The following is an 18,926-nucleotide window of genomic DNA, read 5'->3' on the forward strand; positions in this document are numbered from 1 at the left end:
CTAGGGACCTATTTGTGATGGTAAAAATAAGTATACAAATAAATGGTGATCAGGTGAAGGAAAGCAAGAAGTAAAAAATGTTCAACAGTCACTGTGTACCAAGCATTACTTCAAGCTTTACGCATATCTAATCATATAATGACAGTAACCCCATAAAGATTTTCTTCCCCAGCTATCACAGGAAACAACTGTCACAGATATTTTTAAGACAGACATAGAATGTAACCTAATAAAGTTAAGTAACAAATGTAACATTGAAAATAGGTCACAGACAATTTTCAAGCTGAGGAAACTTTAAAAGCTATAAGGCCAGTAACAGTAACATGGAACAGAGTAAGTGGTGATGTGAGGTCAGGTCAAAAGGTATTTCTACATCTGTGTGACCACAAGGTATCAAAGGGGTCAGTTATCAGGCATCAAAGAACAAAAAATCATCTCATTGTGAAGGAGGGGGAGTGTGGGGTGGGGGCCCAAAGCCCATCTTTAGGCAACTGGACATCATCCCCTTACAGAAGGGCCACGGGGAGGAGAAGAGGCAGTCAGGGTGCAGTGCAGCAACAATAAAACGTACAACTTTCCTCTAGTTCCTAAATGCTTCCTCTCCACCCCACTATCATGATCCCAATTAAACCTTACAAATCTGGCTAGCCAAGAGGATGTACACTGGTACAGATAGGAACTGGAAACACAGGGAACTCAGGACAGATGATACCTTCAGGACCAGTGGTGAGAGTGGTGATACCAGGAGGGTAGAGGGAAGGTGGGTTAGAAAGGGGAAACTGATTATAATGATCTACATATAACCTCCTCCCTGGAGGATAGACAACAGAAAAGTGGGTGAAAGGAGATGTCGGACAGTGTAAGATATGACAAAATAATAATTTATGAATTATCAAAGGTTCATTAGGGAGGGGGAGGGAGAGGGAGGGGCAAAATGAGGAGTCAATACAAAGGATTTTAGTGGAGAGCAAATAGTTTGAGAATGATGATGGCAGCAAATGTACAAATGTGCTTGACACAATGGATGTATGTATGGATTGTGATGAGTTGTACGAGTCCCCAATAAAATGATGGAAAACATAGATTAGATAAACATTTTTAAAAAGTATTCCTACAGAAATCAGAAAACCCTTAATTAGACAAACAGGTGAACACATGAAGCTATGACTTCTGTGCGGATGCCTCATCTAGGTTTATGCCTTTAGGAAGGCAGGGTTTCCAGGTCTTTAATGCGTCTCCAAATCATTCCCTGCTCGTTGATGTACACCACCTCAGCAACGCAGTTCTGGTAGCCTCAAAGCATGCAGACTGTGTCTGTCTTTCTCTCAGGAACTAACAAACACCCTGAAAGAGTGAGCTCGGGCCTGTAAGGTAGATGGGCTGAGTTTTATCAATAACATTTTTGTCGGCCAGCCCTTGCTACCCTCAAAGAATGAATGGGTGCATTGTCATCATGGGACCAAAAAAAAAAAAGAATCCTCAGTGGGATTTTCCTGGTCTTCTTCCCTCAGCAATGTATTTTTCAATTTTCCTAAATTTATTTTTTAATAAGCTGCCAAAATGGTCCTGTGTCATTTGATAAGATCTATCAAGATTACACCATGGGAATCCCACAAAATAGCCACCATGTCCTTCTGAGCTGATGGCTCTGCTTTCATTTAACTAGCCTAACATCCTCTCAGAAGACACACCCCACCCTTTGATCAGACTCCTCTCCCCCAATTTTTTGAAGATATAATAATAAGACAAAGAGAAATGTATTACAGAGAAAACTTGTCTATAGCTAGTCATTGACCACAGATCAGTACATACGCCCACATACAAGAGTAGTTGTCTCAATGATGTGTATTGTGGATACCTTTCCATCATCTTTTGTTTTCCTCAGAAAAATGCATTTAGCATATTTAGTATAAGGAAGATGCCCGGATTATGCTCCTTAAGTTAGTTTGTCATCACTGTTCTGTATTCGTGAAGAAAAATAAAAGTATATAGAATTTTCATGACAACCTCCAGTAAGTTTTTATGTAAAAAGCACACAACAATAAAAATAATTTATAATCAAGGGGTCACAAGGGTGGGGAGGGAGGGAGGGAAAAATAGGAGCTGATACCAAGGGCTCAATAGAAAGTAAATGTTTAGAAAATAATAGTGGCAACATGGGTACAAATATGCTTGATACAACTGATATATGGATTGTTATAAGAGCTGTAAGAGCCCCAATAAAATATTTAAAAATAAACATACACACTAGGTTGTCTATGTAAACTTAGATGTTCTGCAAAAGATAAGTGGTGTTTATTCCACTAAAAACAATGATTTTGGATTAGCAAAAACATTAATTGTTTGCATGGATTTAACAGATTAAAATAGCGTTAGGCAAAGGGCACGTCAGAGGAAATGGACAAATCCTCTCCACATGACATTTAAGATCAGGACGAAGTCACCCACTGAGACGCTAACAGAGCCATTCCTGAGTCCTCTGTTTTGGCTCTTCCTCTGAGCCTCAGTCTCAGGCAAGATCAGTCTTCAGGAGTGAATCCCGAATGTCTAGAAGGGGGTGTGTTAAATGCGTAGAATGACTACACTCCCCCCTCCCCCCTTCTGAGGATCACATGATGGGAGCAAGGCAGTCCTTGCTGCCCCACTGCTCAGGAGCGACTTTGGGGAAAATTACCTCCTCCATCAGCGGTTCTCAACCTGTGGGTGGTTGACCCCCTTGGGGGTCGAACAACCCTTTCACAGAGGCCACCCGATTCATGACAGTAGCAAAATGACAGTGATGAAGTAGCAACGAAAATAAGCTTTTGGTTGCCGGGGCGGGGGGGGGGGGTCACCACAACATGAGGAACTGTTGAGGCATTAGCAAGGTTGAGAACCACTGTCTTAGATGGAGACCAAAAGGTGAGATCCTCCTGGTGAAGCCCGATATTGGTTACAGCAGGTGGATCTGGGCTGGGTTGACAATCCCCCCGCCTTTTTTTTGGTCTCAAATCAGGTCTGACAGGACACCCCATGGAGAGCAGGACTTCCTCTATGTTTTTATTCTGGTATTTTTCTGTTATACCAGTGCTCTGAAACTAAGAGATTTGGTAACTTCTTATCCCATGTTTTTTTTTCACCCACCTGTCCCAGGTAAAATGCAGTGACCAAACCTGACTGTGACAAATCACTGCCCCCTTGCTCATTAGGAGTTAGGATAAAATTATCTCCTGAGACGAGTGATCATCCAATATGCAATCCTTACAGATGAGAGTTTCCCATTTCTCGTTCTCTTTATACTTCCAAGTAATTCTATTCTGATTAGACATTAATCCATCAACACATCACAGGTTATTTATTCATATTCCATCACCTGCCCATTCCTCTCTTGGCTCCCCTTTCTACATGACTGTGTCCCCCTCGCTCACTTTGTCTGTTTCCCTCCCTCTTTTCCTGTGCATTACCCCTTCATCTCATCCTTGCTCTAATCCTCCTCCTCCGTCAGCTCAGTCTCTCTTGCAGTGTTTCAAGTGCTTTACCATTTTCCTCATCCCCATCTCCATGGATTTCTGTTCCTTCCTCATCTTTGTTCCTGGTCCTCCTTCTCTGGTGCATTCAGTTGAGTTCTCTTCCCACTTTCTCCCTCTGATCTCCATGCCATCCTGTCCCGTCCCGCAGGACATTCAACGTGGATCCTGGAGGAGAGAGTGGGAATTGGGGGGGGGGGGTGGGGTACAAGAGGCACGGTAAATGAGAACAAGACAATATCCTGATCAAATCCTGTTTTAATGAACAAAGAGTCACAGCTTATAGTGGCCAGCAAAGGGGGGAAGCCTCAGCTGCACATGCAAATTAGGCTCCCTTGGCAACAGGCCAATCAGGGAGTTCAGGGGAGTGTGCCCTGCCCGTGAGTCAGTAAGGGCTTACAGTCTTCAATTAGATAGGCAGAGGAGTGGCATGTACACGCAAATCAAGCATAGGGGAAGACGATCTTTTGCCCAATCCAGGGGATGCAGGACACGGGTGCTTATCTAAAGAGCATTACCCCTTGTTTGCTCAAGCTTTACAGCTGCAGTGCTCTGTCACGTAGGCTAGGGTAGAAGAATGCCCAGAGCTCAGGCTAATAAAATTCCTAGTAATGGCCAGGCCTCACAGCTCCAAGCAGGTCCTAATAAATTCCAAACAATGGCCGGGCCTCACGGCTCTGGACACCATTCCTTCTTTTTCTTTCTGTCCAGGCACCAAGTCACTCTGTCAGCCATGACTTCAATTCGTTAATCTTCTCCCTGTCAAGACAATGATGCGTTCCCCTATCCATGCTTAAAGGCTCCCCTCCCTATTTTTCTCCTCTTAACTCTTTTCTCTATATTTCTTTCCCTGCTTTTTTTCTTTTAAAAATCATTTTATTAGGGGCTCATACAGCTCTTCATCACAATCCATACATACATCAATTGTGTAAAGCACATTTGCACATTCATTGCCCTCATCATTCTCAAAACATTTGCTCTCCACCTAAGCCCCAGGCACCAGCTCATTTTTCTCCTCCGTCCTTGCTTCCCCTCCCTCATAAACCCTTGATAATTTATAAATTATTATTTTGTCATATCTTGCCCTGTCCGACATCTCCCTTCACCCACTTTTCTGTTGTCCACCAGCTTTTCTTTTCATTAAGGAGCCAGGTGGGGTGGGCGGAAACTAGTGGGTTCGTTTTTGAGCGGTGTTAGTTGGGTTTTGTAACAACTGGACCACCCCCCTCTTGCTCTCTGGTGACCGGAATGTGCATGCTGCTGCTGTAGCTAGGTCTCTGTCTCAACCTGTGAGCTACACTACCTGTGGGCCAGGTCAACCTGTGGTTGAGCTTGAGGCTTATGTTGCTAGAGCTTGAGGTTCCTTCAAGACCTGCTTTACCATGCTGCTGGGGTGTACATTGAGGCTGGTGTGGATCCTGTTGCCTATCTCATCTAGGCCTGCTTCCCTAAGCTCCCAAGCTACGAACTGTTGGTGACCTACCCTGCTGTTTGCTGCCTGTAGTCAGACTAATTGCTTTGCCCCAAGGAGGACTCTGCTGTCTGCTTCCTTGACCTTGGACTCAGCAGCCCTTGTGAATTGAAGGATAGTAACTCTTCCATGGAAGTGAGTTGAACTGAGCCCTCTATACTGCCATGTGGACTAAATTAGTTATTTTCTTTCATGCTGAATTAAACTTCCATATATATATTTAAAATCATGTGTCCTGGTTTTGTTTCTCTAGAGAACCCTGCCTAACACAACAAGGTTGTTTGATTCTTGCTGGGTTTGGATCCTGCATCTGGTGCATCGATCCGGAAAGGCCTAGCATATTGCCTGTCTACACTGGTAGTGTTCAGCGGCTTTTCATTTGGCCTAATTTTGACTCTCTAATCACCTGTCACCTTCCTATCCCTGTCTTAGCTTAATCAGACCCTTCAGTTAGCTGCATGAGCCAGAAGCCTCCAGCCTAACATCTGACCAATGGACTTGACCTTGCTCAGATTTGGACTTGACTACTTTTATAACGGTGTGAGCTATTTCCTTGATAGGTTTCTTTTTACATGTATGTATTCAACTGCCTATGTATGTGAAAGGTGGACACTCAGTAAGGAAGATGGAAGAACGAGGAGTCTGAACTGTGGTGCTGGTGAAGGATGTTGAAGGTATCACACTGCTAACGATCTGCTTTAGAAGACACCCAGAGTGTTGCTTAGCGGCAAGGACGGCGAGACTTCATCTAACACATTTTGGACATGTTGTCAGGTGAGCCCAGTCCCTGGAGAAGGACATCATGCTTAGTAGAATGGAGGGGCAGCGGAAAAAGAGGGAGAGGCTGGCCGGTGGCCAGCAAAAAAAAAAAAAAAGAAAGTAAAAAGAGGAAGGCCCTCAAAGAGATAGATTGACCAACTGGCTGCAACAATGGCATCAAGCATGGGAACAATTGTGAGGATGGCACAGGACTGTGCCGTGTTTCGTTCTGTTGTGCATATAGTCGCTATGGGTGAGGATGCATTCCATGCCATTTAAGGACACATATCACCATCATGGAATTTGCATCTCTGGAGAACACAGCCTGACGATCCAAGGTCAGTGTTTCAAATCCACCAGCAGCTCCACAGGAGAAAAAGGTGGTTAGTTGCTCTGGTAAAGATTGAGTCTTGTGGGAGTGGGGAGGGAGCATTCGAACAGATGATGATTACCCAACCCATTTTAAAGACGATTTAACCATGGGGTCCCTGGTGGTGGTAGAGAATGTTCTACAATGGATTGTGGTAATGATTGTACAATTCGAGATGATTGCATGATTGAGCAATTGAATTGTATGGCATGTGGATTAGGTGCCAATTAAAATCTTTTAAAAAAAAGATTCAGTCTTGGGAACCCTAGGAAGCAGTTAGTTCTATTCTGTCCTTTAGTACCACTAGGAATCAGAATGGGCTTCATGGCAATGTATTTGGTTGGCTTGGCAGTACTGGGAAGGGGCCCTGGTGTTACAGAGGTTTAAGCACCAGGCTGCTAATTGAAAACCTGGCAATTCAAAGCTACCAGCTGCTCTATTGAGGCAGATAACGCTGCTTTCCTACAGGCGTCTTGGAAATTCCGCAGCATAGTTCTAAACTGTCCAACTATGGGTCACTGTGAATCAGAATGCACTAAATGTCAGTGTTTTAAAATTTTTCATCCCTGTTTTCCCGTCCCCAGCCTCTATTTGCTCTTTTTATTTATTTGCTTTTTGGATGCCCTCTCTTCTCTCAGCAGCTTTATTAATCACCGTGGTTGTCCCTCTGTCCCCTTGTCCACAAATGGGATGGAATGAGGTGTTCGCTGCGCAGGTAAGGCGATCTATGCAAGGGGTGGGATCGGAGACAAAGGACAAAGGGTGTCACAGGACAGACACCGCTCCTCTCATCCACGCGGGGGTCACAGGTGCACGGTTGCCCAAGGCGCAAAGGGTCGGGTTTTCCCTCAATGGGCGATCGTGGGGGTGAGGAGGGAAGGACCTTGACCCAAGCCAGGGCGAGCTCGGGTTTCCGGGGGTTGGGGGGGACAGCACAGCAGGCGGGACCCGCCTCAGCGCCATTTTTCAAACCCAACCGGACGCAGATGCTTCCCGGCCGGCGGCGGCACGAGCAGGGCCGCAATGTCCCGGGTTGCCAGGGAGAAAGGTTTTCACGTAGACGGGACGGAAACCTGCGCCTGCGACGCGACGGTTTGAAATCCGAAAATTCGGAAATCTGCCGGAGCTCCCCTTCGCGGCACGACTTCCGGCTCCTGCGTCCGTCGCGAGCTGCGCAGGCGCGCGTGGAAGGGCTGCGGCAGCGCGGGGCGGGGCCAAGCGGCAGGGGGCGGGGCATGGAGCGCCCAGGCCGGGGCAGGGAGCGCGGAGAAGTGGGCGGGTACCTGTCGATGGGCGTCTCAGCTCGGCCCCGCCCCAACAGGGCCCCGCCTCTCCGTTGACGACGTAGCTTCCCCTGCAGCCTGGGCTACGGCCCCAGCCCCGCCCCTCGCCCTCCCAGGCCCCGCCTCTGCCCGCTGCGCACGCGCCGTAGCGCATCGCCAGGGGTGGAGCTCCCGTGCGTGGCTTTCCGTTAGTTCTTTCTGTGCCGTTGGCGAGTGTCTCGCTGTCTCGCTCTGCTGCTCTGGCGCGTGCGTTTTCTAGTGCTTTGCCTCCGAAGCGACGTCCCCTTTGTTCGGGACATCTTTGTCCTTTTCCTGAACTGGGACTCACTCCTTGGTCCCTTCGAGCCCTTAGGGGCTCATGCAACTCATCACAATCCATCCATCCATCCATCCATCCATCCATTGTGTAAAGCACATTTGTACATTATTTATTGTCTTCATCATTATCAAAACATTTGCTATCCACATAAGCCCCTGGCATCAGCTCCTCATTTTTCGCCCTCCCTCCCTCCTCCGCCCTCCCTCATGAGCCCTTGATCATTTATAAATTATTATTTTGTCATGTCTTACACTGCCTGACGTCTCCCTTCATCACCCACTTTTCTGTTGTCCGTTCCCCAGGGCAACAGACCCTTTTTATTCTGATCTGGTCTCAGGGGAGCCTTCCCTGAGCCCCATGTAGTGGTCCAGCCACACCGTCACCCCTCCCTTGTCCCTTAACCCTGGTTTGCTCTGCCTTTGCCCCTTCTCCTGTCCGGATCCCGTTGACAGCAAGCCCCCGGGGTCCACACATGACTGCTGAGGCTTTTTCCCAAAATCAGGCCTTATTCTCACCGCTCCTGAGTCAAGATGGCATCCTAACCTTGGTCATGCCTGAGTTGGCGTGACCTTCCGTGTCTTTGGACTCTCCTTCAGGGGAACCATTCATTAGCCTTTTCAGAAGGGAGTAGGTCCTACTTAGGGTGGGACAGACTATAGGATCTGATTGACTTGGATGTCTGACAACCTTCAAGCAGTTGACCTCCAAGTGTATAGTCAGTGACCATGTGTTTTGCAAACAGCACCTTAAACATGGCATTATGGGGGGGGGGACACATCGTGGGGTGTAACTTTTACTGAAGAGAATGTGCGTGAGACCCATCTCCAAACCATCTCCAACCTCCCATGAACCTCCATGGGAGCCTCGGCCTCCCAGACAACTATGCATGAAGTTGAAAGTTTGTCTGCATACACTCTCTTCCTGGTTCTGTTTCCTACACATAGGTTATGGAGAAAACCAACATGAAATGTTTGGAAAATAGTACTGGATTAAGCTTGTTAGGCATACGTGGCTGAACGTCCGTCACAGATTTCAAACCGAAGAGAAACGGTATTCCTGTGTGGGACAAGGCCTTTCTTTACCCAGCGTTCAAGGCTTGTGGAACATAGACCAGTTCATGTCGCAGCGAAACCTTACACATGCAGTGAACGTGGGGAAGTTGTTGCTGAACGCTCAAACCTGACGCAACATCAATGAATCCATACTGGAGAGAAACCCTACAAATGAAATGAATGCGCCAAAGCGTCTACTCAATCAGCACACCTTAGAAGACGCCAGAAAGTATAGACTGAAAAGAAAATGTGGGAAACCCAATAGGTGAAGCAGTGCTTTTTATCCAAAGCTCAAGTTTTAGGGATCATCAGATAATTCATACGGGAGAAAAATGTAAATGTAGTGAATGCCACAAGCCTTACTTTGTAGGAAATCCATAGTGAAGAGGAGCCATAGAGTTAACGTTTTTGGCAAAGCCTTTAACCAGGGCTCACACCTACCTAGGTATCAGAGTCCACATTTTTGAGAGAAAGCACATAAAGATAATGTATGTGCTAATGCTTTATCCAAATTTTTGGTACATCACCAAGTTCACACTCAAGAGAAACTTAGCAAATTTAACAAATGTCTGAAGATTTGATCAGGCATTCACACCTTTATGAATACAGGCGGAAGAATACATTCACTGGATTTTAAGATACAATGTGGTATACATTGCAAGAATAGGCCAAAACTCACCCTGATTTCTACAGCCTGGACTCCCTTCTACAAATTGGTTGCTATGAGAGAGGTCCACAAATGATTATTTGGAAAGATTGCTCACCAGTGGACCATGAAGCCAAAAAATAAGATCCGGAAATTAAAGTTGATCATTTTCATGGAAGGAGAAACAATTTACCAGGGACTGTGTATGTGAAAGGAAGCCGGTATTGTACATCATTGACTCCTGAAATGCAGTTTCATTTTGGAAACCAAGAGCAATCTTCATGGGGGATCGTATAATAAATTGGCATATGCAAATGTATCATTTATGTTTAACTACTGAAAATATATTTTGTTACTACTTTACCTATAATATCATTGTTCTCTTGTCTTAATTTTTTTTCATTAACCTGGATGAATCACATGCTTTCTGCAGCCCAAGAACATCTCATCTTACTGAGAAACATCATAACAAGCACTAATGATAGATTGTTGGAGTTCAGGATTGAATAGATTTTTTTAAAGACTCATGTTGATAATAGACAGCATACAGTTTGAGAAAAACATACTCCCAGCACACATCCAGTGGCTATGCAGGAGTAATATGCTCCCCAAAAGGTTATATGAAGTTAAATCCTATGGGGTGGTTCTCTGTCACATAGCCTTTCTGTAAGTAAAAAAAAAAAAAGAATCACTTGAAGGAACCTAACTTGACAGCATTAAGTAGTACATACAAACATTGGAAAGTAAAATTCAAAAATAACAATTTGAATAATTTATAATAATGATTTATTTTCCCTTGCTTAGAATCCCCACTGAAATAACTGGAAAAAATGTCTTCATTCACACATTCCTCCTTAAGAATGAGCATGTCATGAAGAGGAATATATTTGTCTTTTTTTCAACACAATTTAGGATATAGTCACTGAAAATAGTGAATTTGAGGCTGATGGAAAGCATGTGAATAGGAGATAGCTTTATTGCACAAGGTATTTATTGTGGCAAACATATTGACAGCTTGCATGCAGGGGTAACTTGTTGCAGCAGGGAACTCTCAGAGGCAATAGGTGGCACCCAGAAGGGGAAGAGCGTTGCCTTTGGGATCTACAGGGGAGAAAAACCTGTGGGAGACGTGTGTGTGCTTGCGTGTGCTCATGAGCACATACACAGACACACATATCAATCTGGGTTCTCTAGAGATGTGAAAGCAGTGAAGTGTGTGTGTGTGCGTGTGTGCAGTAGAACCCGGGTACTGGACCCCCATCTGTAATCCATGTAATTGGATTTTGACATGAAATGTTGGGAAATTTTTGCATGAGAGCTCAAACAAAATATCGGAATCCAACCAGACGCACATGATTTTTGTAAACAAAAGCAGTTTGTGTTTCCATCACTCAGAGTTAGTTGGTGTTGTAAGTATGCGTTATTTAAACCTTTTGCGGCTGTGTTCCAAGCGTCTTGCTATAATTTTCTTAGTTTTTGTGGCTTTCTAAACTGGTTTTAGGTAAAAAACACAAAGGTCCCAAGAAAGTTTTTTTTTAAGCTGATTTTTATTGGGGCTCATACAACTTTTATCATAATCCATACATCCATCCATTGTGTAAAGCATATTTGTACATTTGTTACCCTCATACTTCTCAAAAAATTTGCTCTCCACTTAAGCTCCTGGCATCAGGTCCTCATTTCCCCACCTCCCTCCCCTCTCCCCTCTCCCTCATAAACCCTTGATAATTTATAAATTATTATTTTGTCATATGTTACACTGTCTGATGTCTCCCTTCACCCACTTTTCTGTTGTTCATCCCCCAGGGAGGAGGTTATATGTAGATCCCTGTAATTGGTTCCCTGTTTCCACCCCACCCTCCCAGTATCACTACTCTCACCACTGGTCCTGAGGGGTTCATCTGTCCTGGATTCCCTATGTTTCCAGTTCCTATCTGCACCAGTGTACATACTCCAGTCCAGCCGGATTTGTAAGGTAGAATTGGGATCATGATAATCGGGGTGGGGTGGGAGGAGCAGGGAGGCAGGGGAGTTGTATGTTTCACTGGTGCTACACTGCACCCTGACTGGCTCTTCTCCTCCCCATGTCCCTTTCAGAAGGGGATGTCCAGTTGCCTACAGATGGGCTTTGGGTCCCCACTCCGCACTCCCCCTCATTTACAATGATATGATTTTTTGTTCTTTGATGCCTGATACCTGATCCCTTTGACACCTTGTGATCGCACAGGCTGGTGTGCTTCTTCCACACGGGCTTTATTGCATCTGAGCTAGATGGCCACTTGTTTACCTTCAAGCCTTTAAGACCCCAGATGCAATATCTTTTGATAGAAGAGTTTTTTTTTTTTAAAGAATCATCATGATATGGATCTGGTTAACCATATTATTGATATTGTTGATGATAATTTAGTAAACCCTTTTAGAAAACAGTTAAGGAAACACCAACAGCGGACCACATTCGACAGACTTTTAATAGAGAAAGCCAGCCAAGTCCTTCTGAAAAAAGGCAAAGAAGGGGAAAAAACTCCAGAAAAGCAGGTACCAGTTGATTTTATGAAGGTGATTCCCTTTCCAACAACGACTCTCTCTCCACACCTCCTCCCTACATCCGTGTCCACCGATCTAGATCCTTATCAGTCCCAAGGCATGGGCCATACTGTAGTTGCTCAAACTTTTAAAATGTATTTCTTATTTAAATTATATTATTTAACTCTGAACTTATTCACTTTGAAATTTCTGTGTAATATTTGGTATAAAAAGGCAAGGTTAGGGCAAAAACTTGGTGGTTGAGAGTAGATTAACCCCTTTTCAGTTATTTCTTATGGGAAAAATTGATTCAGAACTCGACTGCATCCCATCTTGATGCTCCTAGAAAATAGTAGCTTAGAGGTCTGGGGTTCTACTGTGAATATATATATATAATATATATAGTATAACCCTGAACCTCAATGCTAATCCATTCTATCCTAGGAGTGTCAAGATGCAAATGCAGGAAGATCACAGGCCAGTGGGTGGGATGTCTTGTGGATCCAGTGGCAGTTGTAAGCATCTCAGCATTAGCAGGGGTCTCCACGTGGCTTCTCTAGCTCAGGACAATAGAGTAGATTCATGTCTTGTCAGCTGCAATGTCTCCCAGGGAGTGAGCTGAGAGAGAGTGTGTGTCTCCTGCCTCCAAGGAGGAATACAGGAGTTCCCAGAATCCTCAGGGGAAGGCCATGTCCACACAGACTCACTAGGTATTACCAGATTGACAGCCTAGACTCCAGCCCTTCACTCTGAAACCTCAAATTGACACCAGGTTATGTAACTATCACAGACCACCCCTTGTCAATTTGACCCGTTTACATAGTTCTAGCCATATAGTATTTTCAAACGATCAATAATAAAAATCATATCCGTACCTAATAGGATAAAACTAAAATGCTTACAATTAAAAAATGTGCCACCCTCATTTAAACATAACATTTTATAAGCGAACAAAGAAAAATATCCTATGCCTAACAATTGCAGTTAAATAACACCTATACCTCAAGCGTATAAATTATGAATATATTCCCCCACCAATGCAAGTGTTTAAGTCAGCCATTTTATGCCTTTATCCATTCATTTTGGGTATCCAATTTCTATACATCAACCTAGTGCTCCCAGGAGACAATCATATTATTTGACGTGAAGAATCATCATTCTAGTTGGAACCTTGTGAGATCTGCATCTATAACCAAAGTCAAATCAGGACAGGTCATCCATAAAGTCAGCTGCAATATGCACCAGTTCACACATCCATAAAGTCAGCTGCAATATGCACCAGTTCACAGGCTCAAAAACCTTCTCTCCATCTGATCAGGTTAGGTGAAAAGAAGGGAGAAAAGTAAAAAATAATATAATGTTTCAGATTGAGCAATCAACAACAAAATGCACTGTTAATGTAAAACTAAAAGTTAAACGCAGGATGTTTGTAATAAAAGTACAAGTAAAACAGCATTGTGATCTTTAAATAAAGAAGTATATTTTAAAATAGAACAAAACCTGTATATCACATATGTTTAATTATATTAAAATTAAGACCTTATGTTCCTCAAAGGACACATGAATTGAGATAGATACCTAAGTAAATAGATAAACGATACCAAAATTCACTGCCACCAAGTTGATTCTGATCGATAGATAATGGATAGATAGATAGATAGATAGATAGATAAAAGGAACACCAAGAACTTCTCTAAAGCATATATAAAGAACTCTTATTATCAATAAAGAGAAAATTGACGTCGTAGTAAGGAAAACAAACCTGGTAAAACCAACCAACAACCTTTCAAAAAGAGCCTAAGCAATGACTAATACATATGCGAAACATGCTTAACTTTCTAAGTAAGCAAGGAAATGCCAATAAATCCACTACTTGACAAGAAGACTAAAAGAAACGACCAAGTGTTTTCTCTACATCAGGTAACCCATATACTGCTCAAAAAAAAAAAAAAAAAAGAAAGCAACTAACAGAACAAGACAATGAAAACAGCACTCACGGCCACTGAGTTGATTCTGACTCATAGCGATCCTTTAAGACAGAGTCAAATTGTACCTATGGGTTTCCGAGACTTTAACTCTTTCTAGAACCAGAAAGACTAATCTTTCTCCCATGGAGCAGCTGGCGTTTTTCAACTGCAGACCCCTCAGTTAGCAGCCCATTTCATACCCACTTGGCAACCAGGCCTCCCTCATACATTGTTAGAAGGTGTAAAAATCAGTACAGATTTTGAAAGCTATAATGATGACATCTTCTAAAGATGAAAGGATTAAACGTATGACCCAACAGTTCTGCTACCACACACATCCCCACAAGAGTTACACATGTGTCACCAACACCTAGTCCAGAATCTACATACCAACACTCTAAAAGCTTTGAACTGAAACACACTCACATGGGCATCTCACATATATCACACTGTGGAATCACAAAAATAATTGCTGAAATATATCCATTGGACTTCATCACCAATGTTAGTGAGGGATCCATCACTACATGAAGCACTACAGATGACCCAGCTATGAAGAGATGTGAAATTCAAATGCATTCTACAACATAGAGGAGCGTTGTAATATGACACAGTACAAAATAAGTCAGTCACATGACCAATATGGTACAATACCAATGTGTTTGCAATATTTCGATCCCACTATGTATGAAATATGTCGTATAGAGATCCATGTTCACGGGTGATTACTGGGGCCACTCAGAAGGGAGGAAGAAAGAATCATAATGTTCAGGCAACACCGAGCTTCTGTTAAGGGAGACAGACAAATTGAGGGGTCATTAACGGTGATGGTTGCAAAGCATGATAGCCAAATTTTATGTCACTGAACTGTGCATGTGAAGATGGCTGAAATGGCAAACATTTGTTACTAATACATTCACCACAGTAATCAAAGAAGAAAGTTGGGGGAAAGTGAGAGTGTAACTGGACAAATTCCCTGTGTTCGCATTAAGGAGTTTGGGAGGTAGACTCTGGTGGAGGAAGGCCTTCACATTTGTGAGTTGGAGATTAATACCAGTCACATTCTCCTAACTAAAGTTATTCCCCATAACACCCCCCCCCCCCATAATAATGCCGACTGTGTTAGTCTGGGTGGACTAGAGAAACAAATTCAGGGACATTCACATATGCATAAGAGATAACTTTATATCGAGAAGTAATTATGCATCAATAAAACATTGCAGCCCAGTTTGGATCAAGTCCACAAGTAAGATATTAGTCCTTAAGTCTGAAACTATTCCATCAACCACTCTTCAGACTCATGCAGTCACATGTGATGATGAGAATGTGGGAAGATCACAGGCCGGTGGGTGCAGTCTTGTGGATCTAATGGGGATAGACACATCCATCTCCAGGGCTGTGGCTGCCATCAACGTGGCTCCATGTGGTTTGTCAACAGGAAGGTGTAAGCAGAAAGAGTTGGCCCACCTCCAGGTTGAAAGTGTTGGGGGCCATCCCAGCCATGCTGTCTAGCAAAGCTCCAGCCTGGTGGAAGGAGCATCTACAGAGCAGAGCTTCCCAGGGAGGGTTTCCAACATCCCTCAAATATTTACTGTTGTTAATTCCATTCTTGGGAATTTTGTGCATTGCCCTGTTTACCGCACCTGGAGTGGATGTGAGGGCAGTCTTGAGAAGTACGAATGAAACCAGATGTAAAACTTGCTTCACTATGACGGAGCGTTCCTTAACTAAGGCATTGGAGAGGCTTAGACAGTGAGACATCTTTGGGAATTCTGAGAAGGAAATGGGGGAATTGAGTGAGGAAGGAACCCAAAAGTTGAGGTCAGAGGAGAAAATGAAACCCACCGAAAAACCCTGGATTCCATTCAGATGAGGTAGTGGGTGACTCTTTTGGCCTCCCCGATATAGAGGACCTGATAGACTGCCTCCCCCAACTGACGGCCCTTTACCTTGGACAGGGGCTTACGTAGAAGGAGAGAGAATGGTTAACATTAATAGAAAGCACGTAAAAGGAGAAACATTAAGTCTTTGGCAAAGAATCAGACGGTTTGGCCTCATGGTGTCTCAGGAGTACAAAAAATAAAAGAGACATAGGTAGACTATGGAACAGTTACCACGGGAGAGTTTGTAAAGGGAAATATTTGAGAAGCATTTAACTCTGCTTGTAGATATTTTTAGAATGAGGTAGGCTTTGCAGTAGCACATGAGATGTTAAGTTAGTCAACCAGGAAAGGAACATTGTGAGTAGAAAATAGGGCAGTGAGTAGGATATGGGTCTAACCAAATTTTCTGAACACCGCACTCAAGAATAGCAGGTGACGTATAAGACAAACAGTAAAGGAAGAAAGAACCAGAAAGAGGACAGAAAGTGATAGAAAAAAAAGTACAGACCTTATATTGGTCTTTTATCAGGTTTTAGTGGAAACAAGAAGGGTGACTTTGGAGTTAATCATAGGGCATTGTTTCTGTGTAGTGATCTGCAAAACTTTTTATGGTATAAATAAAGCTGTTTGGAAGAACTCAGCCAAGATTGCTTCCACCAGAACATCTCTCGCGTCTGTCTCGTCTGTGTCTGCCGACTGCACACCTCCTTCAGGCATCCAGTTCAACCCCCCAGGAGCTGGACTCCGGCAGAAAGGGAGGGAGTTCCCAGAATCCTCATGAGAAGGCCACATACACAAGGAACCATCACCAGGCTGTGACCTGACTGACAGACTAGTCTCCACCGCTTCACTCTTAGTATCTTCAAGTTGACATGAGATTATGTAACATCCCCCAAAGATGCTGCTTGCAAGCACATGGTTGCTACTATACACTTGAAGGTTAACCGCTTGAAGGCCATCTGCCTCAACATTGTCTGCCATCAAGAGCAATCAGACCACCTATGGCAGTTACATAACCTGGTGCGAATTTGAGACTATTAAGAGTGGAGCTTAGCCTGTCAATCGGGTCACTGCTTGATAACCTCATTGAGAGATGCTGTGGAGATGGGACACACACACTCTTTGCTTTGTATTTCTGATGGCAAGACACATGGAGCTGTGCTAGAGCCCTGGAGCTGGAGGAGTCATGTGGAGACCCACGCCAGCGCTGAGATGCTTCCACCACCACTGGATCCACACGACTTTCCACCCACTGAGTTGTGATCTTACTGCATTTGGCGTCATTGCATGGGTTTGATGAATCTGAAAAGGAATTTATAGACTGGTATCATACATATGGGCTAATATCAGACTTATGGACTTGAACTGGACGGGGCTGGGATGTTTCATCAATGTTCAATTGCTCTTGTATATAAAGCTCTTTCTTATACACATTTGAATGTTGATGGATTGTCTCTCTAGTCTACCCAGACTAACACTGCACCCCACCCAAAGTACGGCCCAGTTCCTGCTGATAAGGATCATAGAATGCCCCCCTGGAGAAGAACTCAGGGACTCTTTTTTTTTTTAATTGAAAAAGTTTATATTTAGCATTAGCCAGCTGGGCTCACTTTAGATGATTCCAATTTTGTTGGCAACATCTAAAGCGTCATAGTCAGGAGCCAGTCGAACATATGCCTTCTTCTCCCCGTCAGGCCTGATCAAGGTGTTGACCTTGGCTACATCAATGTCATAGAGCTTCTTCACCGCCTGTTTGATCTGGTGTTTGTTGGCTTTGACATCCACAATGAACACAAGTGTGTTATCTTCGCTCTTCTTCATGGTAGACTCTGTAGTCAAGGGGAACTTGATGATGGCATAATGGTCCAGCTTATTTCTCCTGGGGGCGCTCTTCCGAGGGTATTTGGGCTGCCTTCTTAGTCTCAAGGTCTTGGGCCGCCGGAAGGTGGGTGACGTGCGGATCTTCTTTTTTTTGTGGCTGTGGACGCCTTTCAGCACGGCCTTCTTGGCTTTTAAAGCCTTTGCTTTGGCTTCCATTTTGGGAGGGGCAGGAGCTTCCTTCTTTGCCTTCGGCACCATCTTCGTGAAAAGGCAACTCAGGGACTCTTAAGGACAAGCCAGTGTAGAGACAACCAAAGAGAAGCTTCCATCTGACCTCTAGAACCCATGCATCTTGTTACATATGTCCTTTTCTGTTATGTATATGCTCCTAGCACATCCCCTTCCTGCTAAGTGCGTGTATGACATAGCTTGCATACCCGAGATTAAATAAGCCTGTGAGAAAATATATTTGCCCACTATGTTCAGTTGTGGAGGTATAAAATACTCACAATCTGGATATATTCAAAACAATATGGAAAAAAATTCTAATGCGTGATATCCAAAACACAAAATATTAAAGAGTTCATGCAGCATAAATTCATTTGTATCAAATAGATAAGAATTGGAAATGATCTATAGTTTGAGCCATCAGAATGGTGGTTACTCTTCGGAGGGGGCCCAAGGAAACATCTTTAATGTATCTTCGCTCTCTTGTTTTTTTTTTTACATTTAATATATATTTAAATATTTTAAATTCAGCCCTGCCCCAGTTTTAAAATTTTAGGCTGGAGGAAAATGAACGGTGTTGTACTCTTGTCCCTATACTTATCACCAAGGTGGAAATCAAACACTCTGACAACTGTTATTAGTGTTGAAAATTGTACTGGAATTTCTGGGTTAAGCTCCTCAGAGCAAGCTAGTGTTCAGCCACCACAGAAAAGGGTGAAATGTAAAACAATTTACAAAGCAACCCAGAAGGATTGAATGAGATACTAATCTAGAGCAGTGCCGAGGAGCACAGAATTAAATGATAAATCACATCTCAAGTCTGTCCATTTTTAGCACTGAACACAAATATACTCATTGATCTTGTCAAACCCATGGAGCGCTTGGCTATATCCAACTGGACATTTTTTAAGCCTCATAATGCAGCCGAAACAGTGACCTGAAAGTCAGAAAATGCTCCCTAGATAACTTTAATCAATGAATTAGCTAGCAGGGCTCCATTGGGGTGATTTAAAATTGAGTTTAGGGTCAAAACTTTTTATCATCATGCGGGTAGTATTTTTTTTTCTTAATGAGCGATATTTTGAGTTATTATTTGAC

The sequence above is a fragment of the Tenrec ecaudatus genome, chromosome 18, assembly GCF_050624435.1.
Source record: "Tenrec ecaudatus isolate mTenEca1 chromosome 18, mTenEca1.hap1, whole genome shotgun sequence".
NCBI lineage: Eukaryota > Metazoa > Chordata > Mammalia > Afrosoricida > Tenrecidae > Tenrec > Tenrec ecaudatus.